The sequence below is a fragment of the Ranitomeya variabilis genome, chromosome 2, assembly GCF_051348905.1.
Source record: "Ranitomeya variabilis isolate aRanVar5 chromosome 2, aRanVar5.hap1, whole genome shotgun sequence".
NCBI lineage: Eukaryota > Metazoa > Chordata > Amphibia > Anura > Dendrobatidae > Ranitomeya > Ranitomeya variabilis.
In genome coordinates, this window is record NC_135233.1 from 356,887,928 (window position 1) to 356,908,261 (window position 20,334).

The window sequence follows — 20,334 nt, forward strand, 5'->3', positions numbered from 1 at the left end:
CTGGTGATCTAGTGGCAGATAAACAAGAGAAATTGCAGGAGACTGAGTTAAGAAGTAGGCCCAAAGGAATGCCAGGCCCAATTCCCCAATGCCGGGTCCTTTTTGGACTGATTAAAATAGTGCCATCACAGCACCCTTGGCCAACAAGCACCATACAGATCACGTTTACCCTGGTGATATAGTAGTTCTGGATGAGGAGGATGAGGAGGATGAGGATAAGGAGGATAAAAGCAAACAGACCAAATCTGGAAGCATATACCCATGTGTGGTTGTGAAGAGGTGCATGAGAATACACCTCCCCAAACGAGAGAGAATGTATTTGAGGTTATGTTTCGCTGTTTTCACTTGATGGTGTACAGAAGTTTTTCCCAATCCAGCCCTTGTTCATTTTTATTTTTATAAGAGTCAGCCTGTCAGCATTTTCAGTTGACAGGCGGATACGCTTATCTGTTATAATTCCACCAGCGGCACTAAAAACCCTCTCTGACAGAATGCTAGCAGCAGGGCAGGCCAGGACCTCCAAGGTGTAGAGAGCCAGTTCATGCCACGTGTCCAGCTTGGATACCCAATAATTTAAAGGCACAGAGGAATCATGGAGGACGTTTATACGATCTGCAAGGCACTCCCTCACCATCTTACCAAACATTGCACTTCTTGTGACAGCACCCCTTGCCTCTGTGTCGCCACGATGGGAGGGTCTGAGAAAACTGTCCCAGAACTTGGCCATTGTTCCCCTGCCTGAGCTGGATTGTACTTCTGTCTCTCTCGCTTTGTGTCCTTGGTTGTATAACAATCTCTGACGTAATTCCGCTACAAGGGCCCTGTTGTACTGCAACATTTTAGTACACCTCTCTGCCTCAGGCAGAAGAAATTGAAATTTCTTCTTGTAGCATGGGTCTAGAAGTGTCACCTACCAGTAATGAGTGTCACCCAAAATTTTGATAATGCGAGGGTCATGTGAAATGCAGCGCAACATAAAGTCAGCCATGCGTGTCAGACTGTTAACAGGCAAGGCTTCCGTGTGCTCACCAACAGGATGACTGACCATGCTGTCCTCCTCATCCTAGTCCTCCCTGTCATCAGGCCATCTCCGCTGAACAGAAGGTGATACAGATATGTTTGTAGTACCGTCTATAGCGCATGAAAGTAGCTCCTGTTCTTGCTCTTCCTCCTTCTCCTCCTCCTTATTGCCTACCAATCCACATTGAGAAGACATGAGGCTGGGCTGAGTGTAATCCCCCTGTATGTTTCTTTGCTCCATGTCCTCGTGCTCCGCCTGCAATGCATCCTCTTTGATTGTGAGCAGAGAGTTTTTCAGAATGCTGAGAAGAGGGATGGTAATGCTAATTATGGCGTTATTGCCGCTCGCCATCCTGGTGCAGTCCTCAAAGTTTTGGAGGATGTTACATATGTCTGACATCCATGTCCACTCCTGAGGTCTTATGTGTGGAGTCTGATCTGAAATTCAACGGCCTTGGTGATGTTGGTAGTCAACAACGGCCCTCTCCTGCTCACAAATCCTTTCCAACATATGCAGCGTAGAGTTCCAGCGCGTGTGGACATCACACAAATGGTGGGTGAGCTGGAAGCTGAAAACACTGCTGAAGCATGGCAAGGGTGGCTGTAGCTGTAGCTGACTTTCTAAAATGGGCAGACAGATGGCGTACTTTCACTAGCAGATCTGGCAGCTCCAGGTAGCTTTTCAGAAAACGTTGAAACATGAGGTTAAGCACATGGGCCAAGCAAGATACGTGTGTGAGCTCACCTTGCCTCAGAGACATCACCAGGTTTCGGCCATTGTCACACATGACTATGCCTGTCTGTAGGTTCAGCAGTGTCATCCAAACATCTGACTGCTCTTTCAGCACTGTCCACAACTCTTCTGCATTGTGCAGTTTGTCACCTATGCAGATTAGCTTCAGCACAGCCTGTTGCCGCTTGGCTGAGGCAGTGCTGCAGTACTTTCAGCTTCTGACTGATGTGTTGATTTCAGACATGGAGGAGGAGGAGGTGCAGACTGTGAGGGCAAAACTGATTGATGTAGGGCCAACAACCCTCGGCATGGGGAGGATGTGTTCCATCCCAAGGTCTGACTGGGTCCCGTGTTGTGTATCCGCTTTTTGGGCTCCCCTGGTGGTTGCTGGTGGTACTGGTGACTTGTTTGCACTTTGCTGCTTCTGTTCACCTGCTTCCATCAGTGTTTGGGAGTTTCCTATTTAGCCTTGCTCTCCAGTCATTTCCTTGCCGGTCATCATTGTAACCAGAGCCTTCGGTTGCATGTTCCTGCTACTAGTCTGCTGATCAGCTAAGTGGACTTTGTCCTTTTGTTTTGTACCTTTTGTCCAGTTTGCAGTTTTTGTAATTCTCTGTAGCTGGAAGCTCTTGCGGGCTGAAATTGCCACTCCTGTGTCATGAGTTGACACAGGAGTCTTAAAGTAATTTCAGGATGGTTTTTGAAAGGGTTTTCAGTTGACCGTGAAGTCCTCTTTTGTATCCTTCTGCTATCTAGTAAGTGGACCTCTCTTTGCTAAATCTACTTTCATACTGTGTATGTCTTTTCCTCTTAATTCACCGTTATTACATGTGGGGGGCTGCTATCATCTTTTTGGGGTATTTCCCTAGAGGTAAGCCAGGTCTGTTTCTTCCTCTACCAGGCGTAGTTAGTCCTCCGGCTGGCGCGTGGCATATAGGAAGCCGTAGGTATGCTCCCTGGCTACTGTTAGTTGTGTGGTAGATTTAGCTCACGGTCAACTCGAGTTTCCATCACCCGAGAGCTCGTTTGTTACTTATATGTTTCTTACGTTCCCTTGCCATTGGGAACCATGACAGTATGACCGGCCAGTGTTAAACTTATTGGCAGAAGAAAGGAGAGAAAAAAGAAGTCTGTAAATGTTTTTTTTTTTTTTTTCCCTTTTTCCTCTATGCTTGCTCCATAGTTGGATCAGTTGTATTTCAGCTATTATTACAGCCTTTGCCTTTCTCTCCTTATAATCCTTGAATGGCTCTGAGCTCACCTGTTTAAAGATGGATCCTCAGAGTTTGGCTGCAGGTTTAAATAATCTTGCTACGAAGGTTCAAAATTTACAAGATTTTGTTATACATGCTCCTATTTCTGAACCTAAAATCCCTACACCAGAGGTGTTTTCCGGAGATAGATCTCGGTTTTTGAATTTCAAATATAATTGTAAATTATTCCTTTCTCTCAGACCTCACTCCTCAGGAGATCCTGTCCAGCAGGTTAAGATTGTAATCTCTTTGCTGCGAGGTGACCCTCACAATTGGGCATTTTCATTGGCACCAGGGGATCCTGCGTTGCTCAATGTGGATGCGTTTTTCCTGGCTTTAGGGTTGCTTTATGAGGAACCTAATTTGGAGATTCAAGCTGAAAAAGCTTTGATAGCCCTATCTCAAGGGCAAGATGAAGCGGAGATATACTGCCAAAAATTTCGTAGGTGGTCTGTGCTTACTCAGTGGAATGAGTGCGCCTTAGCGGCAAATTTCAGAGAGGGCTTTTCTGATGCCGTTAAAGATGTTATGGTCGGGTTCCCTGCGCCTACAGGTCTGAATGAGTCCATGACAATGGCAATTCAGATTGATCGGCGTTTGCGGGAGCACAAACCCGTGCACCATTTGGCGGTATCTTCTGAAGAGACGCCAGAGAAAATGCAATGTGACAGAGTTATGTCCAGAAGCGAGCGGCAGAATTATAGGCGTAAAAATGGGTTATGCTTCTATTGTGGTGATTCTGCTCATGTTATATCGGCATGCTCTAAGCATACTAGGAAGGTTGACAAGTCCATTTCAATTGGCACTTTACAGTCCAAATTTATTTTGTCTGTAACCTTGATTTGTTCATTATCAGTTATTACCGTGGATGCCTATGTGGACTCTGGTGCCGCTCTGAGTCTTGTGGACTGGTCCTTTGCCAGGCGCTGTGGGTTTGATTTAGAGCCTCTGGAAGTCCCTATACCTCTGAAGGGTATTGATTCTACACCTTTGGCTTGTAATAAACCACAGTTCTGGACGCAAGTGACTATGCGTATGACTCCAGACCATCATGAGGTGATTCGCTTCCTTGTGTTGTACAATTTACATGATGTTTTGGTGCTTGGATTACCATGGTTACAGTCTCATAACCCAGTCCTTGACTGGAAGGCTATGTCTGTGTTAAGCTGGGGATGTCGGGGGGCTCATGGGGACACTCCTATGGTGTCCATTTCGTCATCTATTCCATCTGAGATTCCGGCATTTTTGTCTGATTATCGTGATATTTTTGAAGAGCCTAAGATTGGTTCACTCCCTCCTCACAGGGATTGTGATTGCGCCATAGATCTGATTCCTGGCAGTAAATTTCCAAAGGGTCGTTTGTTTAACCTATCTGTACCTGAACATGCTGCTATGCGCGAGTATATTAAGGAGTCCCTGGAAAAGGGACATATTCGTCCTTCTTCATCACCTTTAGGAGCCGGTTTTTTCTTTGTCTCTAAAAAGGATGGCTCTCTGAGGCCTTGTATTGATTATCGTCTCCTGAATAAAATTACAGTCAAATATCAGTATCCGTTGCCTTTGCTGACTGATTTGTTTGCTCGCATAAGGGGGGGCTAAGTGGTTCTCTAAGATTGATCTTCGTGGGGCGTATAATTTGGTGCGAATTAAGCAGGGGGATGAGTGGAAGACCGCATTTAATACGCCTGAGGGCCATTTTGAGTATTTGGTAATGCCTTTCGGCCTTTCTAATGCACCTTCTGTCTTTCAGTCCTTAATGCATGATATTTTCCGTGAATATTTGGATAAATTTATGATTGTGTACTTGGATGATATTTTGATTTTTTTCTGATGACTGGGAGTCTCATGTTCAGCAGGTCAGGAGGGTTTTTCAGGTTTTGCGGGAGAATTCTTTGTGTGTAAAGGGTTCAAAGTGTGTTTTTGGGGTTCAAAAAATTTCATTTTTGGGGTATATTTTTTCCCCTTCTTCTATTGAGATGGACCCTGTCAAGGTTCGGGCTATTTACGACTGGACGCAGCCTACTTCTCTGAAGAGTCTCCAGAAATTCTTGGGCTTTGCTAATTTTTATCGTCGATTTATAGCTGGTTTTTCTGGCGTTGCTAAACCTCTGACGGATTTGACTAAAAAGGGTGCTGATGTTGCCAATTGGTCCCCTGCTGCCGTGGAGGCCTTTCGGGAGCTTAAGCGCCGCTTTTTGTCTGCCCCTGTGTTGCGCCAGCCTGATGTTTCTCTTCCCTTTCAGGTTGAGGTCGATGCTTCCGAGATCGGAGCGGGGGCGGTTTTGTCGCAGAAAAGTTCCGACTGCTCAGTGATGAGACCTTGTGCGTTCTTTTCGCGAAAATTTTCGGCCACCGAGCGAAACTATGATGTTGGTAATCGGGAGCTTTTGGCCATGAAGTGGGCATTTGAGGAGTGGCGTCATTGGCTTGAGGGTGCCAGACATCAGGTGGTAGTTTTGACTGATCACAAGAATTTAATTTATTTGGAGTCTGCCAGGCGCCTGAATCCTAGACAGGCACGTTGGTCGTTGTTCTTTTCCCGGTTTAATTTTGTGGTCTCGTACTTACCGGGTTCTAGGAATGTGAAAGCAGATGCTCTTTCTAGGAGTTTTGAGCCTGACTCTCCTGGGAATTCTGAACCTGCTGGTGTCCTTAAGGATGGAGTGGTTTTGTCTGCTGTCTCTCCAGATTTGCGACGTGCTTTGCAAGAATTTCAGGCGGATAGACCTGATCGTTGTCCGTCTGGTAGACTGTTTGTTCCTGACGAGTGGACCACTAGAGTCATCTCGGAAGTTCATTCTTCTACTCTGGCAGGTCATCCGGGAATTTTTGGCACCAGAGATTTGGTGGCTAGATCCTTCTGGTGGCCTTCCCTGTCTCGAGATGTGCGTGTTTTTGTGCAGTCTTGCGATGTGTGTGCTCGGGCCAAGCCTTGTTGTTCTAGGGCTAGTGGGTTGTTGTTGCCCTTGCCTATTCCGAAGAGGCCTTGGACGCACATCTCTATGGACTTTATCTCGGATCTCCCTGTTTCTCAGAAGATGTCTGTCATCTGGGTGGTGTGTGACCGTTTTTCTAAAATGGTTCATTTGGTGCCATTGCCTAAGTTGCCTTCCTCATCTGAGTTGGTCCCTCTGTTTTTTCAAAATGTGGTTCGCTTGCATGGTATTCCGGAAAACATTGTTTCTGACAGGGGTACCCAGTTCGTGTCTAGATTTTGGCGGGCAGTCTGTGCCAGGTTGGGCATTGATTTGTCCTTTTCGTCTGCATTCCATCCTCAGACCAATGGCCAGACGGAGCGAACTAATCAAACTTTGGAGACTTATTTGAGGTGTTTTGTGTCTGCGGATCAGGATGATTGGGTTGCCTTTCTGCCGTTGGCGGAGTTTGCTCATAATAATCGGGCTAGTTCTGCCACTTTGGTTTCTCCTTTCTTTTGCAATTCAGGGTTTCATCTGCGTTTTTCATCTGGTCTGGTTGAATCTTCGGATTGTCCTGGAGTGGATGCGGTGGTGGATCGGTTGCATCGGATTTGGGGACAAGTGGTGGATAATTTGGAATTGTCCCAGGAGAGGACTCAGCAGTTTGCTAACCGTCGTCGTCGTGTTGGTCCCCACCTTCGCGTTGGGGACTTGGTGTGGTTGTCTTCCCGTTTTGTCCCTATGAGGGTTTCTTCTCCCAAATTTAAGCCTCGGTTCATCGATCCTTATAGGATTTTGGAGATTCTTAACCCTGTTTCCTTTCGTTTGGACCTCCCGGCATCTTTCGCTATCCATAATGTGTTCCATCGGTCGTTGTTGCGGAGATATGAGGTACCGGTGGTTCCTTCTACTGAACCTCCTGCTCCTGTGCTGGTGGAGGGTGAATTGGAGTACGTCGTAGAGAAGATCTTGGACTCCCGTATTTCCAGACGGAGACTTCAATATCTGGTTAAATGGAAAGGCTATGGTCAGGAAGATAATTCTTGGGTAACTGCCTCTGATGTTCATGCCTTGGATTTGGTTCGTGCCTTTCATAGGGCTCATCCAGATCGCCCTGGCGGTTCTTGTGAGGGTTCGGTGCCCCCTCCTTAAGGGGAGGGTACTGTTGTGTATCCGCTTTTTGGGCTCCCCTGGTGGTTGCTGGTGGTACTGGTGACTTGTTTGCACTTTGCTGCTTCTGTTCACCTGCTTCCATCAGTGTTTGGGAGTTTCCTATTTAGCCTTGCTCTCCAGTCATTTCCTTGCCGGTCATCATTGTAACCAGAGCCTTCGGTTGCATGTTCCTGCTACTAGTCTGCTGATCAGCTAAGTGGACTTTGTCCTTTTGTTTTGTACCTTTTGTCCAGTTTGCAGTTTTTGTAATTCTCTGTAGCTGGAAGCTCTTGCGGGCTGAAATTGCCACTCCTGTGTCATGAGTTGACACAGGAGTCTTAAAGTAATTTCAGGATGGTTTTTGAAAGGGTTTTCAGTTGACCGTGAAGTCCTCTTTTGTATCCTTCTGCTATCTAGTAAGTGGACCTCTCTTTGCTAAATCTACTTTCATACTGTGTATGTCTTTTCCTCTTAATTCACCGTTATTACATGTGGGGGGCTGCTATCATCTTTTTGGGGTATTTCCCTAGAGGTAAGCCAGGTCTGTTTCTTCCTCTACCAGGCGTAGTTAGTCCTCCGGCTGGCGCGTGGCATATAGGAAGCCGTAGGTATGCTCCCTGGCTACTGTTAGTTGTGTGGTAGATTTAGCTCACGGTCAACTCGAGTTTCCATCACCCGAGAGCTCGTTCGTTACTTATATGTTTCTTACGTTCCCATGCCATTGGGAACCATGACAGTCCCGGCTTCCACTATGTTAACTCAGTGTGCCATCATTGAGATGTACAATTCCTGCCTACATGCACTTGTCCATGTGTGCGTGGTTAGGTGGACTTTCCTGTTAACAGCATTATTGAGGGCACTGGTAATGTTGTGGGACACATGCTGGTGTAATGCCGGTATGGCACATCAGGAGAAATAGTGGCGACTGGGGACAGAGTACCTTGGGACGGCCGCAGGCATCAGATTGCGGAAAGCTTCCATCTCAACAAGCCTAAAAGGCAGCATTTCTACTGCAAGCAGAAGAGAAATATTAGAACTGAGGACTGTGGTCTGTGGGGCGTTGGCTGGGTATTTCCGCTTGCGTTTCAAAGACAGGGTTATAGACAACTGAATGCTGTGTTGGGACAAGAACGTGGATGGGCTTGCTGATGGTGCTGCTTGACTGTGGGCTACAATAGGTGCAGGGCTAGAGGCATCTTCACATGCATGGTGTACTGCGGATTGGCTTCTATGCAAAACAGTGGAAGAATCAGTGGTGTGACCAGCAGGCAGTGGTCCTGGAGCCTGGGGTTCGGCCCACAAATTCGGGTGCTTTGCTTGCATGTGCCTGATCATGCTGGTGGTGACCAGGCTGGTTCTTTTGCTACTCCTGCTGATGCGGGCATGGCAGGTTCTGCAAATGGCCTGTTTTGGGTTATCGGCAGAGTCTTTAAAAAACAGCCAGACTCATGAAGATCTCACAGATGGAATGGCAACTTCACTCATGTTGGTGTTACGGGGAACAGATGCATGCCTTCTGTGTGTGACCACCACACTGCTTCTTCCTGCCTGTTGGGGGGATATGCCTCCTTCCCCATTTGTGCTGCTATCCTCGCTATGTATGTCCTCCTGCTAGGTTGGTTCAGTCACTATGTCATCCACCAAATCGTCTTTCACATTCGCACCCTGCTCCTCCTCCTGACTTTCTGGCAATTGTATCTCATCATCATCCACCTCTTGTGACACTTTCCCATCATCGCCTTCATGTGACTGGGGCTGGTCAAAGCTTCGGGCAGCTCTACATGCGATCTCATCTTTCCCCACTTCAAGTTGACCGGCAGAGATTTCTGAATCTTGAAATGGAAAACTGAACAGCTCTTCAGAATGTCCAAGTGTGGGATCAGTTGTCTCAGGGCACTCGGCATGGTGGGAGGAAGGAGGAACAGGGTGAGGAATATCCTGAAAATGCAATGTGACAGAGTTATGTCCAGAAGCGAGCGGCAGAATTATAGGCGTAAAAATGGGTTATGCTTCTATTGTGGTGATTCTGCTCATGTTATATCGGCATGCTCTAAGCATACTAGGAAGGTTGACAAGTCCATTTCAATTGGCACTTTACAGTCCAAATTTATTTTGTCTGTAACCTTGATTTGTTCATTATCAGTTATTACCGTGGATGCCTATGTGGACTCTGGTGCCGCTCTGAGTCTTGTGGACTGGTCCTTTGCCAGGCGCTGTGGGTTTGATTTAGAGCCTCTGGAAGTCCCTATACCTCTGAAGGGTATTGATTCTACACCTTTGGCTTGTAATAAACCACAGTTCTGGACGCAAGTGACTATGCGTATGACTCCAGACCATCATGAGGTGATTCGCTTCCTTGTGTTGTACAATTTACATGATGTTTTGGTGCTTGGATTACCATGGTTACAGTCTCATAACCCAGTCCTTGACTGGAAGGCTATGTCTGTGTTAAGCTGGGGATGTCGGGGGGCTCATGGGGACACTCCTATGGTGTCCATTTCGTCATCTATTCCATCTGAGATTCCGGCATTTTTGTCTGATTATCGTGATATTTTTGAAGAGCCTAAGATTGGTTCACTCCCTCCTCACAGGGATTGTGATTGCGCCATAGATCTGATTCCTGGCAGTAAATTTCCAAAGGGTCGTTTGTTTAACCTATCTGTACCTGAACATGCTGCTATGCGCGAGTATATTAAGGAGTCCCTGGAAAAGGGACATATTCGTCCTTCTTCATCACCTTTAGGAGCCGGTTTTTTCTTTGTCTCTAAAAAGGATGGCTCTCTGAGGCCTTGTATTGATTATCGTCTCCTGAATAAAATTACAGTCAAATATCAGTATCCGTTGCCTTTGCTGACTGATTTGTTTGCTCGCATAAGGGGGGGCTAAGTGGTTCTCTAAGATTGATCTTCGTGGGGCGTATAATTTGGTGCGAATTAAGCAGGGGGATGAGTGGAAGACCGCATTTAATACGCCTGAGGGCCATTTTGAGTATTTGGTAATGCCTTTCGGCCTTTCTAATGCACCTTCTGTCTTTCAGTCCTTAATGCATGATATTTTCCGTGAATATTTGGATAAATTTATGATTGTGTACTTGGATGATATTTTGATTTTTTTCTGATGACTGGGAGTCTCATGTTCAGCAGGTCAGGAGGGTTTTTCAGGTTTTGCGGGAGAATTCTTTGTGTGTAAAGGGTTCAAAGTGTGTTTTTGGGGTTCAAAAAATTTCATTTTTGGGGTATATTTTTTCCCCTTCTTCTATTGAGATGGACCCTGTCAAGGTTCGGGCTATTTACGACTGGACGCAGCCTACTTCTCTGAAGAGTCTCCAGAAATTCTTGGGCTTTGCTAATTTTTATCGTCGATTTATAGCTGGTTTTTCTGGCGTTGCTAAACCTCTGACGGATTTGACTAAAAAGGGTGCTGATGTTGCCAATTGGTCCCCTGCTGCCGTGGAGGCCTTTCGGGAGCTTAAGCGCCGCTTTTTGTCTGCCCCTGTGTTGCGCCAGCCTGATGTTTCTCTTCCCTTTCAGGTTGAGGTCGATGCTTCCGAGATCGGAGCGGGGGCGGTTTTGTCGCAGAAAAGTTCCGACTGCTCAGTGATGAGACCTTGTGCGTTCTTTTCGCGAAAATTTTCGGCCACCGAGCGAAACTATGATGTTGGTAATCGGGAGCTTTTGGCCATGAAGTGGGCATTTGAGGAGTGGCGTCATTGGCTTGAGGGTGCCAGACATCAGGTGGTAGTTTTGACTGATCACAAGAATTTAATTTATTTGGAGTCTGCCAGGCGCCTGAATCCTAGACAGGCACGTTGGTCGTTGTTCTTTTCCCGGTTTAATTTTGTGGTCTCGTACTTACCGGGTTCTAGGAATGTGAAAGCAGATGCTCTTTCTAGGAGTTTTGAGCCTGACTCTCCTGGGAATTCTGAACCTGCTGGTGTCCTTAAGGATGGAGTGGTTTTGTCTGCTGTCTCTCCAGATTTGCGACGTGCTTTGCAAGAATTTCAGGCGGATAGACCTGATCGTTGTCCGTCTGGTAGACTGTTTGTTCCTGACGAGTGGACCACTAGAGTCATCTCGGAAGTTCATTCTTCTACTCTGGCAGGTCATCCGGGAATTTTTGGCACCAGAGATTTGGTGGCTAGATCCTTCTGGTGGCCTTCCCTGTCTCGAGATGTGCGTGTTTTTGTGCAGTCTTGCGATGTGTGTGCTCGGGCCAAGCCTTGTTGTTCTAGGGCTAGTGGGTTGTTGTTGCCCTTGCCTATTCCGAAGAGGCCTTGGACGCACATCTCTATGGACTTTATCTCGGATCTCCCTGTTTCTCAGAAGATGTCTGTCATCTGGGTGGTGTGTGACCGTTTTTCTAAAATGGTTCATTTGGTGCCATTGCCTAAGTTGCCTTCCTCATCTGAGTTGGTCCCTCTGTTTTTTCAAAATGTGGTTCGCTTGCATGGTATTCCGGAAAACATTGTTTCTGACAGGGGTACCCAGTTCGTGTCTAGATTTTGGCGGGCAGTCTGTGCCAGGTTGGGCATTGATTTGTCCTTTTCGTCTGCATTCCATCCTCAGACCAATGGCCAGACGGAGCGAACTAATCAAACTTTGGAGACTTATTTGAGGTGTTTTGTGTCTGCGGATCAGGATGATTGGGTTGCCTTTCTGCCGTTGGCGGAGTTTGCTCATAATAATCGGGCTAGTTCTGCCACTTTGGTTTCTCCTTTCTTTTGCAATTCAGGGTTTCATCTGCGTTTTTCATCTGGTCTGGTTGAATCTTCGGATTGTCCTGGAGTGGATGCGGTGGTGGATCGGTTGCATCGGATTTGGGGACAAGTGGTGGATAATTTGGAATTGTCCCAGGAGAGGACTCAGCAGTTTGCTAACCGTCGTCGTCGTGTTGGTCCCCACCTTCGCGTTGGGGACTTGGTGTGGTTGTCTTCCCGTTTTGTCCCTATGAGGGTTTCTTCTCCCAAATTTAAGCCTCGGTTCATCGATCCTTATAGGATTTTGGAGATTCTTAACCCTGTTTCCTTTCGTTTGGACCTCCCGGCATCTTTCGCTATCCATAATGTGTTCCATCGGTCGTTGTTGCGGAGATATGAGGTACCGGTGGTTCCTTCTACTGAACCTCCTGCTCCTGTGCTGGTGGAGGGTGAATTGGAGTACGTCGTAGAGAAGATCTTGGACTCCCGTATTTCCAGACGGAGACTTCAATATCTGGTTAAATGGAAAGGCTATGGTCAGGAAGATAATTCTTGGGTAACTGCCTCTGATGTTCATGCCTTGGATTTGGTTCGTGCCTTTCATAGGGCTCATCCAGATCGCCCTGGCGGTTCTTGTGAGGGTTCGGTGCCCCCTCCTTAAGGGGAGGGTACTGTTGTGTATCCGCTTTTTGGGCTCCCCTGGTGGTTGCTGGTGGTACTGGTGACTTGTTTGCACTTTGCTGCTTCTGTTCACCTGCTTCCATCAGTGTTTGGGAGTTTCCTATTTAGCCTTGCTCTCCAGTCATTTCCTTGCCGGTCATCATTGTAACCAGAGCCTTCGGTTGCATGTTCCTGCTACTAGTCTGCTGATCAGCTAAGTGGACTTTGTCCTTTTGTTTTGTACCTTTTGTCCAGTTTGCAGTTTTTGTAATTCTCTGTAGCTGGAAGCTCTTGCGGGCTGAAATTGCCACTCCTGTGTCATGAGTTGACACAGGAGTCTTAAAGTAATTTCAGGATGGTTTTTGAAAGGGTTTTCAGTTGACCGTGAAGTCCTCTTTTGTATCCTTCTGCTATCTAGTAAGTGGACCTCTCTTTGCTAAATCTACTTTCATACTGTGTATGTCTTTTCCTCTTAATTCACCGTTATTACATGTGGGGGGCTGCTATCATCTTTTTGGGGTATTTCCCTAGAGGTAAGCCAGGTCTGTTTCTTCCTCTACCAGGCGTAGTTAGTCCTCCGGCTGGCGCGTGGCATATAGGAAGCCGTAGGTATGCTCCCTGGCTACTGTTAGTTGTGTGGTAGATTTAGCTCACGGTCAACTCGAGTTTCCATCACCCGAGAGCTCGTTCGTTACTTATATGTTTCTTACGTTCCCATGCCATTGGGAACCATGACAGTCCCGGCTTCCACTATGTTAACTCAGTGTGCCATCATTGAGATGTACAATTCCTGCCTACATGCACTTGTCCATGTGTGCGTGGTTAGGTGGACTTTCCTGTTAACAGCATTATTGAGGGCACTGGTAATGTTGTGGGACACATGCTGGTGTAATGCCGGTATGGCACATCAGGAGAAATAGTGGCGACTGGGGACAGAGTACCTTGGGACGGCCGCAGGCATCAGATTGCGGAAAGCTTCCATCTCAACAAGCCTAAAAGGCAGCATTTCTACTGCAAGCAGAAGAGAAATATTAGAACTGAGGACTGTGGTCTGTGGGGCGTTGGCTGGGTATTTCCGCTTGCGTTTCAAAGACAGGGTTATAGACAACTGAATGCTGTGTTGGGACAAGAACGTGGATGGGCTTGCTGATGGTGCTGCTTGACTGTGGGCTACAATAGGTGCAGGGCTAGAGGCATCTTCACATGCATGGTGTACTGCGGATTGGCTTCTATGCAAAACAGTGGAAGAATCAGTGGTGTGACCAGCAGGCAGTGGTCCTGGAGCCTGGGGTTCGGCCCACAAATTCGGGTGCTTTGCTTGCATGTGCCTGATCATGCTGGTGGTGACCAGGCTGGTTCTTTTGCTACTCCTGCTGATGCGGGCATGGCAGGTTCTGCAAATGGCCTGTTTTGGGTTATCGGCAGAGTCTTTAAAAAACAGCCAGACTCATGAAGATCTCACAGATGGAATGGCAACTTCACTCATGTTGGTGTTACGGGGAACAGATGCATGCCTTCTGTGTGTGACCACCACACTGCTTCTTCCTGCCTGTTGGGGGGATATGCCTCCTTCCCCATTTGTGCTGCTATCCTCGCTATGTATGTCCTCCTGCTAGGTTGGTTCAGTCACTATGTCATCCACCAAATCGTCTTTCACATTCGCACCCTGCTCCTCCTCCTGACTTTCTGGCAATTGTATCTCATCATCATCCACCTCTTGTGACACTTTCCCATCATCGCCTTCATGTGACTGGGGCTGGTCAAAGCTTCGGGCAGCTCTACATGCGATCTCATCTTTCCCCACTTCAAGTTGACCGGCAGAGATTTCTGAATCTTGAAATGGAAAACTGAACAGCTCTTCAGAATGTCCAAGTGTGGGATCAGTTGTCTCAGGGCACTCGGCATGGTGGGAGGAAGGAGGAACAGGGTGAGGAATATCCTGGCCACACTCACGGCTACTCAGACTTGCCCGTATGGAAGACAAGGTGGTGGTGGTGGCTAAGTGACTGGAAGCATTATCCGCTATCCAACCAACAACTGTTTCACACTGCTCTGGCTTCAATAGTGGTGTGCTGTGGTCCCCTCGAAAATGGGACAGGAAGGTCGAGCGAGAAGATGTGGGTCTTTGTTGTTGCCCACTTTCACCTTGCCCATGGCCTCGATCTCTGGATGCACCATCAGCATCACGTCCACTTCCCCGTCCCTTGCCCCTTTCCTTAACCATTTTAAATGGACTACTGCACTATTTCAAATGCTCAACACAAATGTCTTCATTACTAGCAAAATAATATGTGATCAGTATGCCTGCAAATCTACGATTTTTCAAATCTAAACACCAGGCAGGCCTCAGCCTGACCTAACAGACTGTACTCAATTTTTTTTTAAAGTTAATTTATGCTAAATAGCGCTGTATAGAATTAGACTATCACACAGCCAAAAAATAAGTACACCAATGCCCAAACTTAGAGCTCAGAGATATGATTGGACCCCCCATCAATATGGCAGTTATTACTAGAGTTGAGCAAATTTGTTCAGATTCAGTTCCGAATATGATCGGTAGCGAATATTGCTATTACAATATTCGTCAAACACAGTCGAATGTTATTAAAGTCAATGAGAGTAGAAATTACTGAATATATTCGGAACCAATCATCAAACATACATTCAGCACGAATAGGGTACAAATATGGCACAAACAGGGCAAATTCAGATTCCACGACCGAATATGAACAAATTCGCTCAAATCTAGCTATTAATAACTTCCTTTTACTGCAATAAACTATAATCTTTATATATGACAAAGCAAAGGCCACATGGGTTAATCAAACCGTCCATCTAACCATAAAAATAACATATGACAGTTATAATTGGAAAGTAGTTTCAACATGGGCAGGTTTAGATTTGCACTATAGTTTATGCAAACTTCTAGCCCAAATTACTGTAAACTTGTTTCACCACTTACGAACCTGCCTCTGCCGCTAAACTATTAAGCTATTATTGTGCAAATATAATGTGCGTCAAAATGTGAATATTTTTGGCAAACATGAGTGATAAACTTCCCTCCAAGACACCAATATGTAGTAAAATGTCTTGCATTGTACAAATGATAAAAGGGCTCGCACACGTGAAACACAAGAGCCTGATAAAGGTACACTAGATCTAAACTTTTGCTAGCAAGGATGAAAGGTGACCACCAAAAAAAGCATAAAAAGTGGTCTTTTGGAGGGAGAGAGGACCTCGAGTGTGAGTTTGACCCTATCAGTATTTAGTCAGTATTTCCCATCAGTATTTGTAAGCCAAAACCAGGAGTGGGTGATAAATGTAGAAGTGGTAACTATTATACTTATCCTCTGATTGTTCCACTCCTGGTTTTGGCTTACAAATACTGATGTAAAATACTGAATAATTACTGAACATGTGAAAGTGGCTTTTCAAAAAATATCTCTGCTCTAGCAAATCAACTTTGGCCCCAATTCAGGAATTCTCCTTTTTTTGCTAATACATAAGGGACAAAATGTCCACATCGGGTAATAAAGTTACCAAAAACACAGAAAACTAAGTAATTCCCCAATTTTCTTTAGGCAAGGTGCTTAATTAAAAGTTTCTCTGTGCTTTCCCACCGTAGCGTTATGTCAGTGCTTACCTTAGATGTGTGATCGTTGAGTGTATCCAGGAGTTGTGCAGAATTCCAGGACAGTCTACATGTGATATTGTTTTGTTCGACTCCCCGCCCATATACATTCAGACCTTTACCCTAATGACAAGCCTCTCGTTGAGCTTTGGATTTCTTCCAGGAAGAAGCAAAATATGCTGCGTCACAGGCAATTACATCTAACAACTGCAAGGATTTTCCAAACACACACAATAATTAAGTAAAGGGACTCCATAGGTGCAAGATAAGCAAATAATTTGCCCAGCTGGTCCGGCATTAGGCATGTAGGGGATGGGGTAAAGTGAGGAGTATGCATTATAAATATAAACCTCATGGATCCATGGAGGAAGGAGGCAACAGAATATATATTAACCCTGTTTAAGGATCAATTGTTTTCCTCCTTCGTTTTTTTCATTAGCACATTCCAATAGTCCAAATTTTTGGACTGAAGGAGTCCTGAAAGAATTGAGCGAATCTACCCAAATCGAGTATCATGAAATTTGTTCAACTTTAATCAGGAGTATTTTTCAACTATTTGTATTTTTCAATGACACCATTTGGAGGTCACATTATGTTCATTCTCTAGGTTAGAATGGTGATATCAAATTTAAATGTATTTATTTTAGATTTTTTACTACTTTTGCACAATAAAATCATAAGAGGCGAAACTGCAGAGGTAGTGAAACGCGCGTCGAGGTGCGCCACAGGACCACTATCTAGGTTTAACTATGACTACAGGTACTTTTAGATCTTTTGATACCGTGTTGCCTGCTTGTTGAACTATCACCTGACAGGGATTACACCTGTTCAAGTTCTGGAATATTGATATATTCATCTTATCATGCTGAATCAAAGTGGGGCAAATGAGACTATATGTTAATTAGTAAAACAGGTGTTACCGCTTTATATATAGTAACATAGTAATTACTACCTAGCCGAGACAAGGGAGATATTCTATGGAGACACTACTTTAGTGGCCCCCCAGTAGGCTTGTGTTAAATACTCCAATTCAGAGTGTTAGATACTTAGAGATCTGTAGCCTTATCGGTCTCTCCTGATATACAGCTAGTTCCCGCTTTTAGGTGACATTATTTAGTATAAATTTTTGTGTAATTGTTTTTATTTACATGTTTTGTATATATGTAATGATTTTAATTTAAATAAATTTGTACTTTTCGGAACATATTGTACCTTCACTGCCCTCCATTGGTTATACATCAATGTTAAAGTCCTGGACAACCCCTTTAACTTTTTTCACAGCAGGTGCTATGCACGTATATAATATATAAACATGTCAGTATATTTTATAAGTTACCGTATTTAGTGTGTAAAACTAGTAAAAATTCAAAACCTTTGTTGTCAGAGAATACAGTTAAAATTTAAAATGTGTTTTTATATTTAAATATCTAAAAATATATTTACATTTTAACTTTATTCTCCGACAACAAACTTTTAGCTGCGGTACTTAATTTGGTTTTGACTAAAAAAGGACTTAGAAAATACACTGACAAGTTTGTTTCTAAAAAAAAAAAAAAAACGTATTGAAATGAGCTGGTCCCATCTGTGGTACTGATCTGGAAAGAGGGTTATATTTCATTGACCACTTTTAAGATGGTGATTTTTCATAGGAAGGGGCCATAATTAAGACATTTTAATGATACTGTATAGTCATCTGTATGTGGAGGAAGTATATAATGAAGTTATATTGTGTCATTCTCAAATTTTAGGCTCCATACAAGAATAAATGTAGTTGAATTAGAGAATTTTAAAGGGATCATCTGGTGTAGAAAATCCAATTTTAATTATCTTATTAGGGTATTCTGAGTAAACTATGATATTCAGGAAATTCATCAATTAGAGCGGAAACGGGGTTACAATGGCCATCGCTTGCATTATATGGACATCACTGTGATTTCAGTGGGAACTCTATAAAACTTCAAGGAAAATCATTAGGATAGTCCAAAAATGTTGGATAGATGCCAGCACTGGAGCCTACACTTATCTCAAGAGCAGGACCCCAACATGCACTATCAGAGGAGAGGTGGATGAGAATGGAGGACTCTCCTCGCTCATGCGCATTCATTTCCTCTGACAGCGCCGCTCATGCAAATTCTCGTGCATGACAGGAAGCTGTCTTCTAAACTTCCGGACATGTGCAGTGCGCAGCTCTAAAGTCGGGAAGTGTACATCTGGCTTCAGAGACGTAGTGACGCATCTGGAATGAGTGGCTCACATGCACGAGACTTGAATGAGCAGCGATGACTCCGCTCATGCAAATTATGTTATCGCATGCACAAGGGCGTGATAACATGGTAAGAGGACTGACTAGTCTGGGGCAACTAACGTCCCATCGACTAGTCAAAGCCCTCATTAGCATAGCAAATGAGGACATTATACATTATTTTTGTATAACTTATTTTCACTTAATAATGTAATATAGGGCTGGTTAGGAAGGGAATTTCCTCATATATCAGTGAATGCTGCTGGGTTGGAGGGCATGAAGGACCTTACAGTTTCCCTTTAAGTGCTGTGGAAGTGACAGAACATTTTCTCAGCTGATTCCTCCTAAGGCTATTTATGTTATCGGTCGTGTCCTTGCCTTTATGCAGGCTCACATGCTGAGCCCGCATCTCTCCCTGCCCTTGATGGCTGATTTAAGCAGCCATCAAGTGCCTCTAAAACCTGTGGGTTGTAATGACAGCTGGTGAGTCTGCTGAAGAACCATGTGCCTGTCATCACGAAACTTCTGTGAACGCCGCAAGTTATTTAAAAAAAAAACACACAAAAGTTCAAATTACCCCATTAAATATAAAAAAATTTAAAAAAATTAAAAAATGTCCGATCTATCAAAATATAAAATAAATTTATCTGATTGGTGACAAGTATAATGAAAAAAAAATCAAGACTCCAGAATTATGTTTTTTTTTGTAGTTGCAATATTCCAAAAAAAGGCGATCAAAACATTGTATCTACCCCAGAAAAGTATCAATAAAGTTTTCAGCTCAGGGAACAAAATAGAAGTCCTCCCACAGCCCTAGATCCTGAAAAAAGAGAACGGTACAGGTTTCAGAAAAAGACAACAAAAGTGATACATTTTTCATTTTTACAGATTTCTTAATTATTTTTTTTTCGACTACTTATATATGGTAAATACAAAAAAAAATTGCGGAACTGTACTTTTTCTGCAATTTCACAGCACTTCCCATTTTCCAGTATACTGTATGGCATAATGAATTGTGTCATTCAAAAGTACAACTCATTCTTCAAAAATAAGCCCTCAAACGGCTACATGGTTGGAAAAATAAAAAAAAGTTATGGCTCTTGGAAGGAGGGGAGGAAAAAATGAAAATGAAAAATGGAAAATCGCCCATGGGTGAAGGGGTTAATTAGTTCTCTTAATATGTTAATTTTTTATTGTCTTTACTAAGGGGGTGATGCTCACAGGGTAATTATGCAGAAAATCTCAAAGACACACCCTAGAGGATCCTGTGAACATTGCCCTCTTGTAAGGACCATAAAACGTATCATTGAGAACACTAAATAAAAGGTCTCCTCTCTCTATAACCATATAGCAGATTAAAAAAGGAAATAAATGGAGTAATCAAAGGAGGAGCAGAAATAAAATAAGAGCAACAAATGGCCACTCAACCTGGTGACAGGTCCTTTTTAGTGGTGGCAAGCAGGCTGAAATTTGATGCCTAAAATGAAAGACGTAAGAATAGTAACTTCATCCAGAAGCAACTTAGATGTTAAAGGTAAGTGTGAGGATCTGCAGGAGGTCAGTGAAGTTCTGTCAGTGGACTTGTTCTTTGAGCCCTTGGAATGCTGTCTGTCCGGTTGCTGTACCTCAGGCCACTGATGAATGTCTGCGAATCCCAAATCTCCAAAATAAGCTAAGATTTCACTGTGATTGTTGTTGCCAGGTGGATATTTAGATTGTAAATTTACTGTAGTGTCCAGAAGTCAAGTAAGTCTGCATAGATGGGCACCATTCCATTGCTAAAAGGCAACATGACCCCTCAGATACTAACGAGGTTTTACACCACATTTCATCACCATGTCGAAAAGTAAAAAAAAAAATCAAGGGCAAAGAGTAGACAACGTAGTAATAATTTCAGGCTCTAAAGATAACTGTAGCATTTACATTACTAAATGATAAAAAGGGAGGTCAAATTCTTTAAACCTTTAGGACACTTTATCTGATAAGTTTTGTTGAACATTTACCACATCCGTGACATGGTTTTGCTAAC

The 20,334-nt window shown here is 44.3% G+C and overlaps 1 protein-coding gene across 1 annotated transcript in view; it reads right to left on the bottom strand.

Annotated features, from left to right (window-relative positions):
- The window catches only part of LOC143805885 (cytochrome P450 2C8-like), a 106,547-nt gene extending 90,394 nt beyond the window's left edge, over window positions 1-16,153 (bottom strand). Inside the window, exon 1 of the mRNA XM_077285628.1 lies at window positions 16,076-16,153. The gene's annotated coding sequence lies outside the window, so the exon portion shown is untranslated. The remainder of the gene's footprint in view (window positions 1-16,075) is intronic.
- Window positions 16,154-20,334: the final 4,181 nt, after the last annotated feature.